The 21,810-nt window shown below is 38.5% G+C and overlaps 1 long non-coding RNA gene across 1 annotated transcript in view; it reads right to left on the bottom strand.

Moving 5' to 3' along the window:
• LOC112914874 (uncharacterized) overlaps positions 1-21,810 on the bottom strand; it is a 158,018-nt gene that overhangs the window by 14,858 nt on the left and 121,350 nt on the right. Inside the window, exon 8 of the long non-coding RNA XR_011994881.1 lies at positions 15,486-15,657. This is a non-coding gene — a long non-coding RNA (uncharacterized lncRNA). The remainder of the gene's footprint in view (positions 1-15,485; positions 15,658-21,810) is intronic.

The raw sequence follows: 21,810 nt of genomic DNA, 5'->3' as shown, positions 1-21,810 counted from the left end.
GGGGGACTCGATCCTGGGACCCCAGGGTCACGCCCTGGGCTGAAGGCAGACGCTCAACCACTGAGCCACCCGGGAGCCCCTGTGACTTGCTTTCTTACTTGTTTATAGTTGTTATTTATTCTTAACCTGGCGATGTGACTTATTAAGTCTCCGCATGGACAAAGAAATTTAGCTGTGAAGACTTCCTCTGACATGACATTTAAATCACTCAGAACTAAATTTTCCAATATTCCAGATGAGACCAACTATTAAGCAAATAGAGCACACAGGAGGATTTAGGAAATTTACACATGGCTTTCAAAGCGTGGCCGTCGAGGTTATTTATATGAACATCTGCCTTGGCCAAGACAACAGTTTAATCTCAAAAGAGCTGATATATGTGCAAGTGACCAGCCCGGTGCCTGGTGGGTAGCTGACAGCCATATGGAAATATGAGTCTGGGTTTTACCCTTAGAAGGAAGCAGTGGACGTGATTCTAATGATCGGAAGTGAAAGCGAGAACATCTGGGAGAAGATGACTGTTCACTTTAAAGTTAGAAATGTCAAAAAAGTCTGATGGTAGGTTTTCTCTGATGCAGCAGGGCTGCTTCCAGCTGAGCTTCAAAGGCATACGCCAGAGTGTATTCCGGAGATCGGATACAAGTTACCGGCCTTCAAGCCACCATCCCCATGTCAGACAGCTTTATTGTGACCCTACTAGTATCACCTTTGTTCATCTTACCTCCTGTCTACTTTACCTTTCCAGGTTTGTGAGACTCGCAGAATGAGACACTCCTGTCTCATTCCTAAATTGCATTTTACATTTCCACCTGACATATGCTGACACCTGTGTAGTTCTGGTATTTGATAATGTTCCTTTCCTGGCTAAGTCTTGGGAAGCTTCGTTATCTAAGAACTGGCCTCACATCCAGCACTAATATGGATCCACTTCACAGTACTGGACCAAATGACTTGAATCAGACACACTCTGTAGACTTTAGACAGCAAACTTTTTAAATTCTGAAAAGAGAAAAACCATGTCCCATGCCAACTCCAAAATAAATAACAATAGTGATCAACAAGGATGGGAAACTCCTTAAAATAAGATTAAAAATATTAATATATTTAAATATTATTTTTCCTCTTTCTCTTCCTGATCTTTAAATCTTTAGAGTACCCTGAATTTGGTCCATTTTTCTTTTTTCACTGTACTCACTCTTTAAGTGATTGTATGGAATCTTGTGGCTTTAAATATATTAATTCTCTGTTGACTTTCAAAATTTATATCTGCAGGCCAACGCCTTCTTCTGGGCTCCTATGTTATATATCCTGCACCTTGACATCTTCACTTGGAGATATGTCACTTTCAAACATGACATGTCTGCACTTGGACTCTTGATTTCCCCTCCAAAGACTACTCTTTCAGTCCTGCCCATCTCTGTGGATGACACCACCATCTACCATGTTGGAAGAAACATGTTGTATGTTGTATCCATGGATCCTTTTGTTTTTTCTTTAAAAAGGCAGGAGAGAAGAAAGGAAGAAAGGAAGGAAGGTAGGTAAAGAGAGAAAGGGCTTGGGGAGACAACCAGTTAACAGGCGTATAATGTTGTATTGAGAAGCATGTAAGCAGAAACAAAATTTTAAATAGGATTTTGGTGCACAAAGCACTTTCAAAAGCTGCCTTTGGGAATTGTTTATGCTTTATTTATTGATCCAGATTTTAAACTAAATCTTAAGAATGAGAGACAGGCATCACAGAGGTCAACACTTTGAACAATGGATGATAGAGTCAGTAATGCCCTTTTAAAACATCTCTATGACCTGACACACAATCAAGCCCATCAATATTCCACTAAAGCAAACAAACAAAACAAACAAACAAACAAACAAACAAACGGTACTGAAAACAATTACTAGCTGTTTTGGAAACATGATTGTCATGATACAAAAGCTGAGTAAAGGGATCCTTGGGTGGCTCATTGGTTCAGGGCATGATCCCGGAGATCGGGGATCGAGTCCCACGTCGGGCTCCCTACATGGAGCCTGCTTCTCCCTCTGCCTGTGTCTCTACATCTCTCTCTCTCTGTGTCTCTCATAAATAAATAAATAAAATCTTAAAAAAAAATTAAAAAGCTGAGTAAAGTCAAGAATAATAGTTCACATTAAGTACAGCAGATTCAGGGTGCAGCCGTTTGTGAAATATCATCTAAACGCATGTTGGGTGATGTTTGCTTATTTGAAGACAGGTTTTAAAACCAAATCTAATGAATCGAGAGCTCCACATTTTGATTTTAAAATGTGCTGAGAAGACAAGGAAAAATCTCTAACACCTTTGCCTTTTTGCTCTCTTCACAGGTGTACAGTCATCACTGAATGCAGAGCCTTGCTCAGGAATTTAATCCCACATGATCAACATCTGGCTGTGATTAGCATTTCTACTGTCGGTTTGTCAAGACAACAGTAGAACCACTTAATTCTCTTCACTGCTCTCACGCACCCTCAGTCAAGTCTGCGTATATTTATCGGGTGTCCTTTGGTACAAGACCTTATGCTTCACCTTTGCCCAGAAGTTGGTCCTCTGTACTATCACCATCACCATCACCACCATCATGTTATTAACCTTCAACAGAAAATCAGCTACAGAGCATGAGTTTTATCAGATCATACATTTTAAAGGAGGGAATAAACTATTTTTTTGAGCATAAGTGGTACTTTGTTCACCTCCTTTAATTTCGGAGATATTTTTCTTCCTTCTTTTTTGCTCTGTCATGCTGACTCCAGCAGTTTTACCAGATACCACAGACTAATGGCTGTGGGACTGCTGCCAGTTGCCCCGTAGACATGTGCTTTCCATCGGCTTATCTTTACTCATTATTCTGTTCCTAATATCATTGTGCAAGGAATCTGAAGATTACGAAATAACAAGGTTTTCCAATATGTTGCTGTGTTTAAACATGTGATAAATTAACAAGGGGATAGTGCAATGAAAGCATTTGCATTTAATTTCCATTCAAGGCACAGAGCTAATACACCAGTAGAGAAAGAAAGCCATTTGGTTTATTCTCAAGAGTTTGGGTGAGCACAAAACTAAATAAAGCTGAACCACAACATGGTAGGATTTATTAAAACTGCATGACCAAACAGTAACGCCCTAACCAGGGACCAAACTGCTCTTTCCCCCTCTTTTTAAATTGTCAGAGCCTAGATGCAAAAATTTCCATAAATCTAGCAAAATATCACAATGAAAGAGCATTTTGTATGCCAATGTCCCCTAAATACATATTTGTTAAGGACAGTTTTCATTAAGAAAAAAAGGTGAGAGTTACACAAGAAAAGAAGAGGAGAAATGTTGATCTCATGTCAGTTATTTCACTCAATCACCTTGATCAATTCACGTGTTTTGCAGTGTTCCTTTCCCATTTGTAAAAATATTACAATAAAATAAAACTATCTTCCATGGTGAAAATAAGAAGTCTTCTGAGGTGACACTGATAAAGCATATTTAACTTTTTAAAGAGCTGTTTTAAAAGAAGTATATGAAGAATAAAGTGGGTTTTCAATTATGTATTAATAGTTCAATAGGAAAATCAACATTTCTGTAGATAGTTTGTATGGGATTTGTTGGATAGATATTGCTGCTTTGCTAGAACTAGGCACAGGTCCAAGAACAGAGATTTAAATCTTAAATATGAAACACTCCTTTGTTTTACTTTTCTCATTCTTTGCAAAGCTCATTTTGTGCCTTTAAAAATATTTACTCAAGGGATACGATCCTCAGAAACTATAACCAAGAAGTTGCCAACTTGTTATTTGAGGGGATGCCAAAAATACCCTTGCAAAAAAAAAAAAATCTCCCCATTTCCTGCCTGAAATCTAACAGTTGTGATTCACTCAGTCGTGCTGATGGTTGACATCTTCCTACAGGTGAGGAAGGAAGAAGGTAGGACTACTCAACCACAAGATCACTACGTTGTACTGTCATTCAGCCTTTGTTTCTCCATGTTATTCGTAAAGACATACTGATGTTTTCAAATGGTTTACTGAAACCCAGCTATATCATCAATATACTATGTGTTCCCAAACTTATTGAAAGGAGATTTCTTAAGAAGTTCTTGGATGAAGCTGAAAGGATGTGGTAGCTAGGGTTTCAAACAGAGTTGACAAAAGAAAGCAACTACCAACTATATGTCCCTGTACACTGGATATCCTGGGAACCCACAGAGAGAAAAATCAGATTGCCTTTTAGTGACCACTCATTTGTTTCTAAATGCTCATGTATTAAAGGATTTTGAAAAATCATATTTAGAATTTAACCAGACATTTCTATCTTTAAAAAAAAGTTAGGCCATGTACCCATCATTGACACACTCTCTTTCTCCATATCGCTCCTTCTTGCATTCTCTTTTTTTCAGTCATTATTTAGAATTTCAAAAAGTTCTAAAATGAACCTAAAAAGTTTCTTCCGCATCCTTAGACATAAATTGTTAAGGCTTTAACATTTAAATTCATCTAAAGTAAGCTGTTGTTTTCTCTTTACATCTTAATCTACAATAAACTATATTCTTCATGTTGTTTAATAAGTACTTTCCCATTTTACGACCACTGTTTATGTTGGAGAAAACAGAAACAAAACAGGAGTTAATTAGCTCTGCCTCCTTTTGTCAACTATTATCATCTGTTAACATAACCAGTTTCCTCCAAATTGAGGGTGAGAAATGAGGTCTTTGCTTTTCCTTAATAATCTTAAAGGATTAATTGACTCATTCCACTATGTGCACATATAAATTTGATTTTTAAATGCTTATCAATAAAGAAATAAAAAAGAAGTAGTGGCCCCAATTTTACATCATTCTGAAGGCACGGGTCCTATTATTTAGACAAAAATACTTTATTTGAAATCCATAATATTTTTTCAAGTTTGGATTAATTTTTATTCTTGCAATGTCCATTAGGTTCTGGGCACATACAAATAATAGGAAATTTTCCAGAATTATCTTGATGACTAGCTTTTCAGGTGTCCTTATCAAGAGGTCTCATAAAATTATTTTATATAAAAAAAAGTGCTGCTGTAACAGATACCTAAACATGCAGAGGCAGCTTTGGAACTGGGTAATAGACAGTGGCTGGAAGAGTTTTGAAGTGCTAGAAATATGGATGTTAAGGGTAATTCTGGTGAAGTCTCAGATGAAAATGAGGAGCATATTATTGAAAATGAGAAAGTGCGAGGGGCAGGGTCCCCCTACAGAGCCATGGGATGACCCTGCCAGTCCAGTGGGCCTGGAAGGTGGGACATTGAGCCAAAGAGAATTATTCTCCAGCCTTCAGATCCAATTAAATTTTTAGGTGTTGGACTTGCTTGAAATCTGTCACCCCTTCCTTCTTTCCTGTTTCTTCCTTTCAAATGGGAATGTCTCTCCTATGCCCATTTCACTATTATATTTTGGAAGCACATAACTTGTCAAGTTTCACAGGTTCACAACTGGAGAGGAATTTCGCCTCAGGATGAATCATACCTCAAGTCTCATCCATATCTGATTTAGATGATATTTAGATGAGACTTTGGACTTTAAAACTGATGCTAAAATAAATTAGGACTTTAAGGACTGTGGGTATGGAATGAATATGCTTCGCATGTGAAAAGGACATGAATTTGGGGGTTCTGGGAGTAAAATGCTCTGGATTGAATTGTGTCTCTCTCCAAATTCATATATTGAGACCCCACCCCCCAATGTGGTAGTATTTGGGATGGGCTTTTTGGAGGTGCCTAGATTTATCTTTTTTTCAAGATTTATTTATTTATTTATTTATTTTAGGGATGGAGAGAGAGGGAGAGAGATAGAGAGAGAATGAGTGGGGAGGAGCAGAGAGAGAGGGAGAGAAAATCCCAAGCACACTGTGTTGAGCATGGAACCCCACATGGGGCTGGGTCCCATGACCCTGACATCACGACCTGAGCCAAAACCAATACTTATACAACTGCACCACTCAGGTGCCCCTGGAGGTAACTAGATTCAGATGAGGTCAAGAGGGTGAGCCCTCAAAAAAGTACCAGAGAGCTTGTTTTGTTTCTCTCTTTGTCTCCCCCTGCATAAACTAGGGAAAGGCCATGTGAAGACATATCAGAAGGTAACTGTCTGCAACTCAAGGAGATAGCTCTCACTAACCAGACATTGACCCAGCTGGCACCTTGATGTTTGACCTCCAACCTCCAGAACTGTGAGCAATAAGCTCCTGTTGTTTAAGCTGCCTCATCTGTAGCATTTTGTTATGACAGCTCAAGCAGACTAATACAAGCACCAAAGTGTTATTTCTTGGGGTTCTTAATGTTTTTCCTCAAGAAAATGAGAGATAAAAACTTAAAATGATAGAGCTAAATAATAGTCAATGGTTGATAAAAAGAGATTCATTTATCCTTGAAATAAGTAAATTAAAATAGCATGTTTCCCTTATGACACAACAGTTACCTACAAATTACTAAACCATTTCTTTTTGTTATCAGCAGAAAAGTAAAAACTACAATTCTAGTAGTGATTGCTTTTTTCCCTTCACCAAAGGGACTTTTCATTTATCTCTGTCTCTCCAGCTTGTTCATGGTTCTCTGTGGCATGAATATCTGATAAAACTCAGAAAGGGATAGCAAAACTTAACTTCAATGTTTTCCTGCTGAGCTTGAGAGTGCTTTGCAGACACTAGCAAGATGAAAACCTTAGCTGTAGCATCAGAAAGGACATCTCACTTTATCCTCTCCTAAATTCCTATCTCTGTCAGGACAGTAGCTCTAGAGAAGGTACTGATTAAGAAATTCGAGGTAGGTTTTCCATCATACTTAAAGGGATTATGTCTGAAAATAAGTTCATTTGGTTTCTACATTAGCCTTTCATAGATCATAAACCTTCACTAGAATTAGTTTCTTTTTAATTCCCTTAAATTGAAGATTTTGAGGTATTGACAACTTACCCAAAAATGGACAATAGGTTAAAATTGCTAATTATTATATATGGGATAAATATATTGCCATGTAGCTTTCCCCACTCAGATTTTCCTTTTTTTAAAAAGATAGAATATTTTGGAACTATGCAAATATTGAACACCATGGGATTTTGTTGTAATTGTTTTTTAATTGCTTATGAGAGACTTCACATGATTTATGCATAAATAGCTTTGGGTGTTTTCTGAAGGCTTACTTCCAACATTATGGCTGTTCATTCATCCTCTCATGGATGGCTTTGTTACTATGGGGTCTCAACTATAATGCTAAATCAGTTTTAGAAGACATCTATGGTGGTGTCCAATAGGGTATAATGTTGAATACAGGTCAACTCAAGTGGACATAAGGATAAAGTGGGTCCTGGATTGGGAGGAAGACAGATTGCTGAGTAGTTGTTGGCAGAAGGAAGTAAGCAGATATTCAGTTACCAAGTCAAGGATCAAGATACGAACTTGGGCTTCAAAATAAGGTGACTATTCACAAGGTCATAGTGAGCTAGTATTGAGGAGTCATCAAGTCGAGTCACCTGCTAGTAAAAACACAGGTCCTTGAATCACTCCTGTCTTAAGTCAGGATTGACCTCAGAGCCTAGGTGCAGCTAAACCAACAGGAAATGTTAAGGAAGGGAGCATAGCACAGGTTGCAAAGCAGGCCCTGACGGCCCTAAACTTTCAGAGATTATCCATCAGAAAATCTCAAATGGGGCAGCCCCCGTGGCTCAGCGGTTTAGCGCCGCCTTCATTCCAGGGCCTGATCCCGGAGACCAGGGGATCAAGTCCCGTATCAGGCTCCCTGCATAGAGCTTGCTTCTCCCGCTGCCTGGTGTCTCTACCCCCTACCCGCCCCCCCCTCCCGTGTGTCTCATAAATAAATAAAATCTTAAAAAAAAAAAAAAAAAGAAAATCTCAAATGAACACCACGTAAGGATTCAGTCAGAGCTCTGCTTAGCACCAAAGCCAAAGGAGAACTTCGTGTTACCCTCAAGAAAATATAAAAAATATTTGTTCATGCATTTGACAAATGTATTGAGTGCCTACTGTTGTGCTCAGCACTCTGCTGTGGATAAAGTGATGAACAAGCCAGAAAGTACTTGTACTACTGAAAAAATGAAAGAAACAGGGCTCGAGGGGAAAAGCAGAGGACAGATCACGCAGGGTGTATAAGCCAGGTTAAGAAGGCTTCTTCTAAATGTAGAGACTTTTAGATAGACCAGTGATTGGTTCTTAGTTTTTTTGTTTATTTCAGGAAAGATCACTTGGTCACTGAGTGGAAAATAGTTTTTAGAGTGTGAAAATAACAATGAGGTAACTTGAATTATTTAAATTAGCACACACTTGACATTTGGAAATTATTGCAATGATCCCAGGGAGAGGTGTTGGTGCCCCAGACCAGGTTGCAGGTAACAGAATATCAAAAACGCTCTGTTTACATCTTTAGAGGTAGAACTAGGAGGATTTGCTGAAAGATGGAAAAATGAGGTAAGGAAAAAAAAAAGCTGAATCCAAATTTTTGGCCTAAACAATTGGATGGATGGTGATACCACAGTCCAAGATGGAGAATAATAGTGGAGGAGTAGGTTTGGGAGAAAATAACGATGGGTTTCACCTGTAACATATAAAATAGAGACACTAGCTATCCAGGAGATGGTTGGGGCTAAAGAGAACTTAAAAGTATGTCCCAGTTTTCTTCCTAGTTCTACTCTAACCTTGAAATGTCATTTGAATGTCTCCTATTTATTCATCAGTAAAATAGATATTCTAAAAATATGTTTAAAATAGAATTTGCCACATATTTGCCAATGCTTTAACATCCTTTTTAAAATTTCTTCCCTGAAGACATCTGAAAATGTGACATGGAAAATCTTTGTTTTTATGAAAATAGCTAAGCAGTACAACAAAGACAAAAGCATAGTCCCCTTAAAGATTTCTAGTTAAAAAAAAAGAAAATCATAAAAATTAATTATATTAACTAATGCTAATGCATATTTCTTATTATAAAACTAACGAAGTTATTGCACAGTTTTTTTAATTGAATTGAAAGCATATTTTCACTTTAAGACAAAAATAGCTACTGCCAAAATTAGACAGTTATGGGTATATAGCAGAAAATAAACATTTGAAAACAGTTTGGCATATGCCTATGTCCCAAATTTATACAAGCTCCGAATATTTCACACCTCCTTAAGACAAATGCAAGGTTTATGTCGAATTATTCTTTCTTTACAAAGGTGCCTCTACATTTGAGCCCAGATCTGATAAGATATATACCTCCCATGTGTAATAATAAATATTCATATGAATCATGCCAAGGAGGCTATAAAAGAAATTACATCATTCTTTTTTTTTTTTTTCCTTCTCTTGCCTCATGAGATTTTCCTCTAATTGACCACAGAGAGATAAGAGTAGCCTGGTTGAGGCATGTTATTCGATTTGCCAAGATTGATTTAACTGCTGTAGCTGAAAGGCAGCCACCTCCTCCCTCTTTTCCGCCTGTTCATTGACCTGCTGTTGGGGGGGCAGGGGGTAGGCTCCCCCACCTGGGGCTGGAGACAACGGAGATCAGCTTTCACATCTCCCATGCAGAAAATGGTCCCATTTCCATTGATCAGTTCTGGGTGAAATATAGTGCCCCGGCAAGATAAAAAGCCCTCTTATGCTGGTAAAGAAGTTCTGCAGTGTTCGAATAAGTGTGAGGGGGCATGAAAAATACTAACAGGAAGACCTGGCTGCCCTGAATCAGGTGGTGGCCATCGCAGGTGGCTTGCACTATTTCACTTACCACACCCTTGACTCTGGGGTATTCTCCATCCACCTTCAATTATCACAAAATGAAGCCACTTCATCAACACTTAATGACCGTGCATTCCCTATCCTCACTCTTCCTGTGCCTAAAAAGATATTTCTTTCTTCTTGGTAAAGAAAGCAGAGAATCTTTGGAATAATATGTCCACACTTACTTTTCTCTTACTTACTTTTTCTCTTTCTCTTGTAAAATGTAATGTGTTTGTTTACACATAAACTTGGAAAAAGAAATTTCTAGAAGGAAAGTATTGCTACATCTAAGAATAACATTCAGATATATTCCTGCTTCAAAACTTTCTAAATTATTTAGGGAGTCAAGTTTTAATAGCCAGAAATACTCCAAAAGTCAAAGTCCTACTTTAATATAACTTTTTTTTTCTCTAAATACTGAATTAGAACTGTACTGGTATTACACACAATCACATATGATGGGGTTAGAGAGACTTCCTCATTGTCATTGTCAGGATAGATTCACATTTCACTGTACCTTAGAGTGCCCTGAAGCCCAGAAGAGCAAACAAAGCTTTGCTGTTTACAGAGCTTTTATCAAGTTGCAAGGTTCTTTGTGGTCCCAGGGACCAAAATGGTGGAGGAAACAGAATAGGAACAATATGGGGCAATTTTCCACCAACTTTCTTTCTCAATCACTTACATCCACCTATCTCTTTGCCTTTCATACTAGTATCTCACCTTAAATAATATCATTCATTCCTAAAGATTTCCCTGCTGCCTATTTATTGATTCCCAAATGTGTATATGCAGATCTTTTTTCTGTACTCCAGGCTCATATATCTGGCAATCTATAGCTCCTCTCACCTTGGCTCTCCACAGCAACACCAACTTAATTTCACCAAAATGGAACTCGGTCTTTCTCTCTCCAAACCCTTCTGCTCCTCTATTCTCTAGGACAGACAACATGTCATTCCTGATAGAAACCCAGCAGATGGGCAGCCCAGGTGGCTCAATGGTTTAGCACCACCTTCAGCCCAGGGCGTGATCCTGGAGACCTGGGATCGAGTCCCATGTCGGGCTCCCTGCATGGAGCCTGCTTCTCCCTCTGCCTATGTCTCTGCCCCTCTCTCTGTCTCTCATGAATAAATAAATAAAATTTTTAAAAAAGAAAGAAACACAGCAGCAGTCATCCCAGATTCCAAATCTTTCGTCCACCCATATCTATTATATGACCGAATCCTATTGGTTTGAAATTCTTAACATCTCTTGTATCCAACCCCATACTAAGCTACAATAATAGGATTTGTACCTATAGACATAGTTAGGCATAAAAAAAAAAAAAGAGTATGGCCAGATCCACTTGGGGGGCGAAGGAGATTGGGAATGCCATCATGGAGGGGGTGATCTTTCAGCAAGGGTTTAAAAGGAGGTAAGTATGAAGGCCATTCCAGGCAGTGGTGGCAACATAACCAAGGGTTGGATGAGACAAAATTGCAAGCCTTTCAGTATGACTAGGACATAAAGCTGGGTGTTATGAGGAGAACCTGGCAAGAATGGAAGGTGAAGCAGTAGGCAAGGCCTGTAGGCAAGGCCTATGGAATATCGGTTATTCCAAGGACCTAAGCAGAGGAACAAGATCAGACTTGACTTTTAGAAAGCTCACTGGTGCAGGATAGGGGGTAGATGAGAGAGGGGACAAGGCTAAAAGAGGAAGTTGTTACTATAATTCCTCTGGCAGGAAGGTCAGTCTAAACTACAAGGGACAACAGAAAGAGGCAGTGTTGGAAATCTCTGATCTGCAGAGTAAAATAGGGCCCATGGAGCCCTCAGTGATATGAGCTCTGAGCAGCTAGTTTACACCTCCCTCTCCGCCGTCGGCCTGGCCCTCCACCTCCAGCCACTGCTTCTGGGTTCACACACACACACACTGAGTGTACAATTTTTTTTTTAACCTCTGTCCACTAGGCTTTACAGATTTGCCCTTCCCCTGCTCTTTTCCCTAAATAAGCACCCATCACATCTTCTAAGAAAACTTCTGATCCCCCTCAAATCCTAAACTTTGGTAAAGCTCCCTTCCCCACCCAGCTCATCTGATGTCCTACTTCCTCTGATATGGGACTCTTCCTTCATTTTCTCACACCACGATGATCCTCTGAAGATTAACTGCACTCCTTTTCTGATACAATTACTCAGCGCTTAACACACATGAGCTTCTCTTTTTAATGTACTTTTCATCTGCATAGTTTTTAGTTCTTAGCTCTCCAATTAAACTCCAGACCCCTGAGGGCAAAGTCCACGCCTTTCTGGTATTTGTTTGTTATTATAGGGGAGGAAAGACAGAGCTATGTCATACCTGGCTATACGTTGACTCAGCAAATAGTTTTAAAATGCTTATTGACTTCATTAACTTTTCTTTCACACATACACACACGCACATTTTTAACTCTCTAATTATATTGGATATTTGATGTCTTGGTAGTCCATGTCACAAGAGTAGATTACAGGTAAGATCGTGTTATAACAAATTTCTTTCTCATTCTTTCAACATGTATCCAAAAGTCTGTGCAGGGTCTAGAATAAACATATGCTCTATTGCAATGGACTGAATTGTGTCTTCCCAAAATTTCCATGTTGAAGCCACAACCCTCAAAGTGACTGTACTTGGAGATGGAACTTTTAGGAGATGATTAAAGTTAAAAGAAATCATAAAATCGTCATCTGATAGGACTGAAGATTTTAGAAAGAGGAAAATTGTCTTGCTTTCTCTCTACACACATATGCTCCAAGGACACACCATGGGAGGGCACAGTGAGAAGGTGGACATCAGCAAGCCAGGAAGAGAGCTCTCACTGGAACCTGACCATGCTGACACCCTGATCTCAGACTTCCAGCCTCCAGAACTATAAGAAGATAAATTCCTGTTATTTGAGCCACCTAGTCTATAGGATTTTGTTATGGCAGCCTGAACTGACTCATACATATACGAAAGCTAGGGCTGTCAGAAAGTTTCAGCGTAAGAGATTCCAGATCATTCGGAGCCTTGAAAAATAATCCTGGATGTTAAATGCCATCACATTTTTTTCAATCTGGCAATTCACAGCTTATACATTCACCACAGATAGCAACAGATGATATGGTCTTAGATGAAAAAAGCAAAATTTTAAGTGTAGACTCTCAGATAGTGATTAATGAAAATGCTTGAAAAAAAGAAAGAAGAAAGAAAGAAAGGAAGAAAGAAAGAAAGAAAGAAAGAAAGAACATTCTTGATAAGACAGTCAATTCAAGCGTACTCTTTCCTTGAAGGTCAGATTGTGGTTTCACTCCCTCTAAATGATAGCAATCAATTCCCAGTGGATAACAGGGCATTTTGTTATGTTCAAGGTATTGGAAAAGAGGCTATAGTTCTCATGGAATAGCATCCTAGATATCTAAGACCACACAGAAGATGATTGATATTGGAAAGCTGGAACTCCATCTCAATACGAATTAAAACTATTCTCTTGGGTGTACCCACTGGGAAAAAGAATATGAGAGGAAAGACCTCTCAAAAGTTTTCTTCCTATGGACCAACTAAATTCTTGGGTTATTTGTAAAATTTCTAGTGCGAAGGTGTGGTAGAGGTTATCTGGACACAGAGGACAGAAATGCTTTCTACAATACTCTGTCCCGTCAGATAGTACAGCATCCTTCTCTTGAATATGTCCATGACAGTCAAACTCCTTAACTTCCATTATTGAACACTAAATCTTAGGATCTTAAGTTTAACCAAAACATGTTTAAAAAAGAAAACCTTCTTTTGCAAACTCCTCTGAAGCAAGATAATATGATTATGTGGTTGTTAAATCTCCACAAATGCCCTTCAAATATTTAGAGAGTGCAATGACACTTAATAACTGGCTACACAAAGCCTATTCCTTTTCTGCCCTCTTGGTCCAACTCTTTTGTATGCACTTATGCTAATTTTTTAGTTTTATTACAGTCAGGAAAACTAAGTTTCTAAATGATCACTTTAATAAATAAGACTATGAAAGTGATTAACAGCTTTTAAAATTATTGTCAGTAGACCTCAGCCCTTTTTTTTTTTAAAGTAAGTTTGCAAAGGAAAATTAGAAAAATGCAATGGGGTGCCATGGGAGAAGGGAGAGTCTCACTTTTTCTTCTTTAGAGTTTCTCTTGATCATTAATCACTCAGATCCACTACAGAACAACCCAACATGAGGGGTAGGAACAGAGGAAAGAACGAAGATCCCCTGCAAAATGAACACATGAGTTCATTGTCCCATTGGATCCTCAAAGGAGTCCAGGAAACACAAAAGGTTAAGAATCACTGAGAGGAAAAGCCTTCAATCAACCTGAGACTCTAGAATGAAAAGGGTTAAATGTATTAAGTGTCACTAAGTTGGCTTAGAAAAAGAAATAAGGAGATTTCATTGGACTTTCAACCTCTGTAGACAATGGAAGGTGTTTGTTCGACTAATGTTCTAAAAACGACTTCCTGACAAGCAGTGGGCTGCAACACTTGTTCACAATAGTCTACATTTCCCACACAAGCTGCTGAGAAAATTCTGATTTCCGTGGACTGTTTCTGAGGAGTGCCATTATATTACAGTCGAGAAAAGGAGTGGGAGGGAGGAGGAAAACACTGCTTTCAATTCTCTTACAATCTATTTTTAACACGCCTGAGAAGGTTTTGAGCTATTAATGTAATGAGGCTAGATTCAAAAACAAAAAGGAGCAGTAGGGCAGTAAAGACCCAGCATGGAGGGAGTGATGCTGATTCCTTTAGGATGCCAACAGCTGTTTCAATATCACATGGATGTTTACAATAATCATTAGCCTACATTTAATCGGAGGAAATCTTGATAAAAAGCAAATGTCTCATATGAATGTGTTATCTTTGCCCCTGATATTATTTTTTCATGGCCTATGATAGTGTTTTATAACTCTCTGCTGTCCATCCACTGGTGGTGGAAATTTTACATGCTTATCAGGGGAACTTTCTCAATCCTCCACCCTGGTGGTGCTCTAGGATTTGGGTTTGGTTTCTTTTTCTTTTCATGAAAAAATAAAATATATAGACTTGATCACCATGGTTGGGACTCAGGAATGTACTGCATGCTACAACTGTCAAAGAAGAGCTTGAGCTAGTGCAGCATCATTTAAGGTCAAGACGTACTGAATTTTATAACACTGTAGTATCTATATAGTAATGCCCTGATGTTAAATTTCAAAATGACAATGCAATCAAGTCATGAGTTAGTATACAGCTGAGGACCTTAGGCATATTCATTTTTAATTATATTTTGCAAGTTCTCCCTCTCTTCATTTTCCAGAAGGCCAGCATGCCAGCCTTCCTCCTTGTTAACTAAACAGGTCTTAGTTATGAAAACTGTAATAGTAGTAATAGTAACCAACAGAATAATACCAGCTGAATTTGTTAAATATTCAATGATGATCCAATACTGAGCACTTTGTAAAGGACATCTCATTTAATCCTTGTGTGTGTGTGTGTGTGTGTGTGTGTGTGTGTTTCCATTTGCAGATGATAAAAGTGAGGTTCAGGAAAGTTCATTACTTGACAAGGCATACTACTAGTAAGTAGTAGAGCTGAAATTTCAAATCAAATTCATCTTATTCCAAGTCCCCATGTTCTTCACTCCTATGCTATACCACCTTCAACCACAGTCCTGGTGGTATACCCTGTGAATCACAAGAAATTCATATCAAGCAAGATAAACCACTTTCTTCTTAGAAAACCTTACCTGGCACCAGGACTCAGAATTTACTGCTCAGCCTCTCTAGTCCTCCAACTGAGGTGAAGACAGAAGGAAAAAAGAGGGTAGGTGAATGGAGGAAATATCCAATGGCTCTCATCCTGCTCAGTCAGCACCTTCTTATTTCATGGCCATCTTAGTCTCGATGCTATCATTCAATCTAGGAGAAGAAACTTCATGCAGTTAGTTACTCCAGCTCCTCTGAAAGGATTTTAATAATCTGCCAAATACCAAACCATCCTACTGGTATGGTTACTGCTCTGACTGTGTCAGCATACTTAGTGGAACCCTATAGAATAGAACAATGAGATTTCTTAACCAGGGTTTATTTGATTCTTTAATGTACCTTTATCATAAATGCATAGGTGTAAAAAAATAATTCATTAAAATGTCTTAAAAGAGGCATAACTTGAACTTGTCTAAAAGTTAAAAAATAATTAGAAATGAGAATAACTGGCAATGCTTTAACCTGAGAGAAAGGATGATTTTTTAAAAAATGAAGATTGCTCAGATTCATACAGAGACTCATGGGACAGATTTCTGGGTTGTGAGTCTCAGTTGTTGTGTTCGAGACTGTCTCCAGGTTCTGGTTGTTATACCCAGACTCAATTCTCAACTCTCAGCTACTCCGCTTTCTCTCCTTGACCCACTTACCTTCTGTTTTGAACTGTCTCCTGCCTACAGATTGTAGATGATAGGACAAAATTGTGATTACTGATAAATGGACAATCTCAACAATATTAAAATAAGCAAAGGTAAAAAAAAAAAAACCCTGCGATGTCTATGTCTAGTCAAAACAATGTTTAAATTTGTTTTATTTTTATGAAATAAATCCTATATACTTACCTTGAATAATTTGAAAAATAAAGAAAATATAAAGAAAAATCAGCCATATTCACAGAAACTAGAGACAGCCACTATTAATTTTTCTGTACTTCTTTTGATATTTTATACATATATGTATATATACATACATACATACATATATATATTCACTCATTCATTTAACAAAGATTACTGAATACCTACTTTGTGCCAGGCAATATTCTGGGTATTAAGGATATAGCAGAAAGAAAACAGGCAAAAAAATTTCTACCTCATGGAACTTATTTTCTAGTTGGGGAAGACAAAGGATAAAGCCCCCAAATGAATAAATTATATGGAATATTAGAATATGGGAATTACTATGGAGAAAAATATACCAAGGAAGAGGGATAGGGTGTATTGGTTGTCATTTTATTTATTTATTTATTTATTTATTTATTTATTTATTTATTTGAGACGCACAGAGAGAGAGGCAGAGGCACAGGCAGAGGGAGAAGCTCTGATGCAGGACTGATGCAGGGAGCCTGATGTAGGACTCGATTCCAGGGCCCTGGGATCACAACCTGAGCTGAAGGCAGAAGCTCAACCCCTGAACCACCCAGGGGCCCCTGGTTGTCATTTTAATTAGGGTAAGTCAGTTACTAAGAAGGTGACATTTTTTAAAAAAAGATTTTATTTATTTATTCATGAGAGACACAAAGAGAGAAGGGCAGAGACACAGGCAGAGGGAGAAGCAGGCTCCATGCAGGGAGCCCGATGTGGGACTCGATCCCAGGTCTCCAGGATCACTCCCCGGGCTGCAGGCGGCTCTAAACCGCTGAGCCACCTGGGGCTGCCCAGAAGGTGACATTTTAGCAAAAGGGTAAGAGACAAAGCCAGACATATTTCACAGAAGAACCTCAAACTAACATGAAATACAAAAATAAGTCTTTATTTCTTGCTCAGTTTTGTTGGTGACCTGTGGTAGCTTTGTTTTAGGTAGCCACCACTGGAGTGGTTTCCCTCGATATATCCCTTATTCTTCTCCTGAGATCAGTGGGATCATTGAGGGCTTTTTATGACAATGGCAGAAGCCCAAAAGGCAAGAGCCACAACTCAAGCATATATTAAGCCCTGGCTTGCTTGCACCATGCCTGCTAACAGATCACTTGTCAAAGCATATGGCCAACCCCAAGGTTAAAGTGCAAAGAAGTATTCATATGGAAAGGTAAAGATATAGGGAGAAAGTGAATCATTTTAAACAATAATCTAATCTACGACGGTCCTCCCTATCTTGTTTACAAATATCCATATTCCTCTCATATGCAAGTAATACTCGAACCCCATGTCAAATCTCCCCTCTCTCCAAATCTCATCTATTGATAACATTAGACTCCAAGTCCAGGATCTCATGACCTACATCAGGTCTCCATGTGCCACCTCTTGATTCAAAGACCCATGATCTAAATATACAGATTATCTCCTTTATCTCATCCAAAATATAATAATGGAACAAAGACTGGATAACCACAATAAAGAGGCCCATTAGAAAAGGGGGAGAATGAGAGGCGCATGGCAATCAGCAGTCCGTTAGCAGTTCTTGAAAGCCCCTGTAGATGTATTGCCATGTCTTTCTGAGGGAAGATGTTGCTTGATTTGGCCTAAATCCCAATCCCTGGAAGTTTCTGCTTTGTCTATTATTCTCAAGAACTGTTGGCAAAGCCCTCTGTGGGTGAGGTCAAGATCCTTTCTTTTCCATACTCTTCCTTGGCCACTTCTCAAAAGGACACTGGAGAAGATACCATTCCTGAATCCTGAGTTGTTTTCTCAGTCTGCTTTCTGCCCACAGAATGTTGAGAGGTAACTTTTGTATTTCACATAGTCTAAGTCCCTTTTAGTCTATGCTGAGGTTATTTTTGCCAATACAATTTCCTCCAAAATCTATGTTTTTGATTCCAACCAAGACCATTTGTCAAAAATCACATCCACAGTTCTTTCTGAGACATATCTTTCTTTCTAGGCTCAATTATATGTACTTCAGGCACATCGGCTTCTATGAAGTATAGTTAATGCAATATAATTATAATTTATTTCTCAATCACAAGTTTGCAGGCCATTGATGCAGCTCTACTTCACTGTGCAGATTCATGTTATAGGGAAGCTGGGGTGGCTTGACTCCATGTGTCCTTTATTCTCCTCTTGGCACCGGCAGGCTATTCAGAGGCCATATTTCACGGATGACAATGAAAGAAGTGCAAGCATGGCTTCCAAGTGCAACTTGAAAGGGGAATGAAAGGGTAGGAAAGGCACACAGATACCTAACCTCCTTAGTTTACATTTGGCAGATCACTTCAGCTCCTATTCTGCTTCACCAAAACCAGTGATATGGACCCACAGAGCTGCAAAAGAGCTGAGAATCCCTGGCTGGGAAATTGCTTCCCATCAACTCTACACCGGTAAAAAGGAGCTCAGATCTTTAGAACTTAATGAGCCTTTTCTACCAATATGGAGAAAAGTTTCCCTTTATAGCCTTACATAAGAAAACCTGTAATAAAATATGTAAAGTATGATGTTACTTCCATGATCTATACAGAGAGCTCATTTGTGGAAAGAAATGTAGATGTATATATGGTTCTAGATCTAAATGAATTGAGACAAAAATCTGGAATTATGTAATAACTAGTTATCAATGCATAGTGAGGTTGCAGATAGTTTTATTTTTTCACATTATACAGCTTTGAGAGATTTGTGCTTTTCAAAATTAAGTAAAATTTTTATGATGTGAAAATAATAATGTTCTATAAAAAGCTCAAACAATTTTTCTTTTTTAGAGCATGGTGACATTTGCTGCTTTCGCTGAAGATCTATAGTAAAGCATTGTCATTCTTCTTTACTTTCTCCTTAAAAAAGATTCATTCTGAAAAAGAAGTATCCATTTTTAATTTCTGTCATCTCTTTGGGAAAGATGATCATGCTTTGATTTTTGCTCTGCTACTGATCTTGGTCATTTTTTGAAAATTCTCACAAAACTCTACATTACTCTGGCTATATTGATAGTTGAGGGCATTACCTTTTCGTACACAGAAAGAGCAGGGATAATAGGTTTTCTCACTGTCATTTTATAAGGAACTATTTCAGGTGGCCTTGGTGTCAAGTCCTATGTCAGCAGATATGTTCCCAAGAGACAGAAGAGTTCAAGGCACATGGAAATTAATGTTCTAATCTTTCACTGCTAGGTCTCCATTCTGAAGAGACTCATATTGAAAAATAGCCACTGTCATCTTACATTTGGTCATCTCTACTCACAAAAGAGACTGAGTGTGTACTGCCCAAACCATTCACTTAAGTGCCTTCTCATGAGGGTAATTTGTAAAGCATACTTCAAGTATTTCCTTTATGAATGATTTCTTAGCAATAGTGAAACTGAAGGCTTCAATCACCAGAAGCCTAAATAATGAGGTTTTTGGTTTTATTCCATATTTTATTTGTCTAAATCTAATTTTTTAGGCCCAGTCTTATTTTTCTTTTTTTAATAATAAACTTATTTTTTTATTGGTGTTCAATTTACCAACATACAGAATAACACCCAGTGCTCATCCCATCAAGTGCCCCTCACCCATTCACTCCACCCCCCGCCCTCCTCCCCTTCCGTCACCCCTAGTTCGTTTCCCAGAATTAGGAGTCTTTATGTTCTGTCTCCCTTTCTGATATTTCCCACACATTTCTTCTCCCTTCCCTTATATTCCCTTTCACTATTATTTATATTCCCCAAATGAATGAGAACATACAATGTTTGTCCTTCTCCGATTGACTTACTTCACTCAGCATAATACCCTCCAGTTCCATCCACGTTGAAGCAAATGGTGGGTATTTATCATTTCTAATGGCTGAATAATATTCCATTGTATACATAAACCACATCTTCTTTATCCATTCATCTTTCAATGGACACCGAGGCTCCTTCCACAGTTTGGCTATTGTGGACATTGCTGCTAGAAACATTGGGGTGCAGGTGTCCCGGCGTTTCATTGCATCTGAATCTTTGGGGTAAATCCCCAGCAGTGCAATTGCTGGGTGGTAGGGCAGGTCTATTTTTAACTCTTTGAGGAACCTCCACACAGTTTCTCAGAGTGGCTGCACCAGTTCACATTCCCACCAACAGTGTAAGAGGGTTCCCTTTTCTCCGCATCCTCTCCAACATTTGTGGTTTCCTGCCTTGTTAATTTTCCCCATTCTCACTGGTGTGAGGTGGGATTTCACTGTGGTTTTGATTTGTATTTCCCTGATGGCAAGTGATGCAGAGCATTTTCTCATGTGCATGTTGGCATGTCTATGTCTTCCTCTGTGAGATTTCTCTTCATGTCTTTTGCCCATTTCATGATTGGATTGTTTGTTTCTTTGGTGAGTTTAAGAAGTTCTTTATAGATCTTGGAAACTAGCCCTTTATCTGATATGTCATTTGCAAATATCTTCTCCCATTCTGTAGGTTGTCTTTTAGTTTTGTTGACTGTATCCTTTGCTGTGCAAAAGCTTCTTATCTTGATGAAGTCCCAATAGTTCATTTTTGCTTTTGTTTCTTTTGCCTTCGTGGATGTATCTTGCAAGAAGTTACCATGGCTGAGTTCAAAAAGGGTGTTGCCTGTGTTCTCCTCTAGGATTTTGATGGAATCTTGTCTCACATTTAGATCTTTCATCCATTTTGAGTTTATCTTTGTGTATGGTGAAAGAGAGTGGTCTAGTTTCATTCTTCTGCATGTGGATGTCCAATTTTCCCAGCACTATTTATTGAAGAGACTGTCTTTCTTCCAATGGATAGTCTTTCCTCCATTATCGAATATTAGTTGACCATAAAGTTCAGGGTCTACTTCTGGGTTCTCTATTCTGTTCCATTGATCTATGTGTCTGTTTTTGTGCCAGTACCACACTGTCTTGATGACCACAGCTTTGTAGTACAACCTGAAATCTGGCATTGTGATGCCCCCAGATATGGTTTTCATTTTTAAAATTCCCCTGGCTATTCAGGGTCTTTTCTGATTCCACACAAATCTTAAAATAATTTGTTCTAACTCTCTGAAGAAAGTCCATGGTATTTTGATAGGGATTGCAATAAACGTGTAAATTGCCCTGGGTAACATTGACATTTTCACAATATTAATTCTGCCAATCCATGAGCATGGAATATTTTTCCATCTCTTTGTGTCTTCCTCAATTTATTTCAGAAGTGTTCTATAGTTTTTAGGGTATAGATCCTTTACCTCTTTGGTTAGGATTATTCCTAGGTATCTTATGCTTTTGGGTGCAATTGTAAGTGGGATTGACTCCTTAATTTCTCTTTCTTCAGTCTCATTTTTAGTGTATAGAAATGCCATTGATTTCTGGGCATTGATTTTGTATCCTGCCACGCTACCAAATTGCTGTATGAGTTCTAGCAATCTTGGGGTGGAGGCTTTTGGGTTTTCTATGTAGAGTATCATGTCATCGGCGAAGAGGGAGAGTTTGACTTCTTCTT

Source organism: Vulpes vulpes, chromosome 10 (genome assembly GCF_048418805.1).
Source record: "Vulpes vulpes isolate BD-2025 chromosome 10, VulVul3, whole genome shotgun sequence".
Lineage (NCBI taxonomy): Eukaryota > Metazoa > Chordata > Mammalia > Carnivora > Canidae > Vulpes > Vulpes vulpes.
This window is presented reverse-complemented; position numbering and strand designations above follow the sequence as displayed.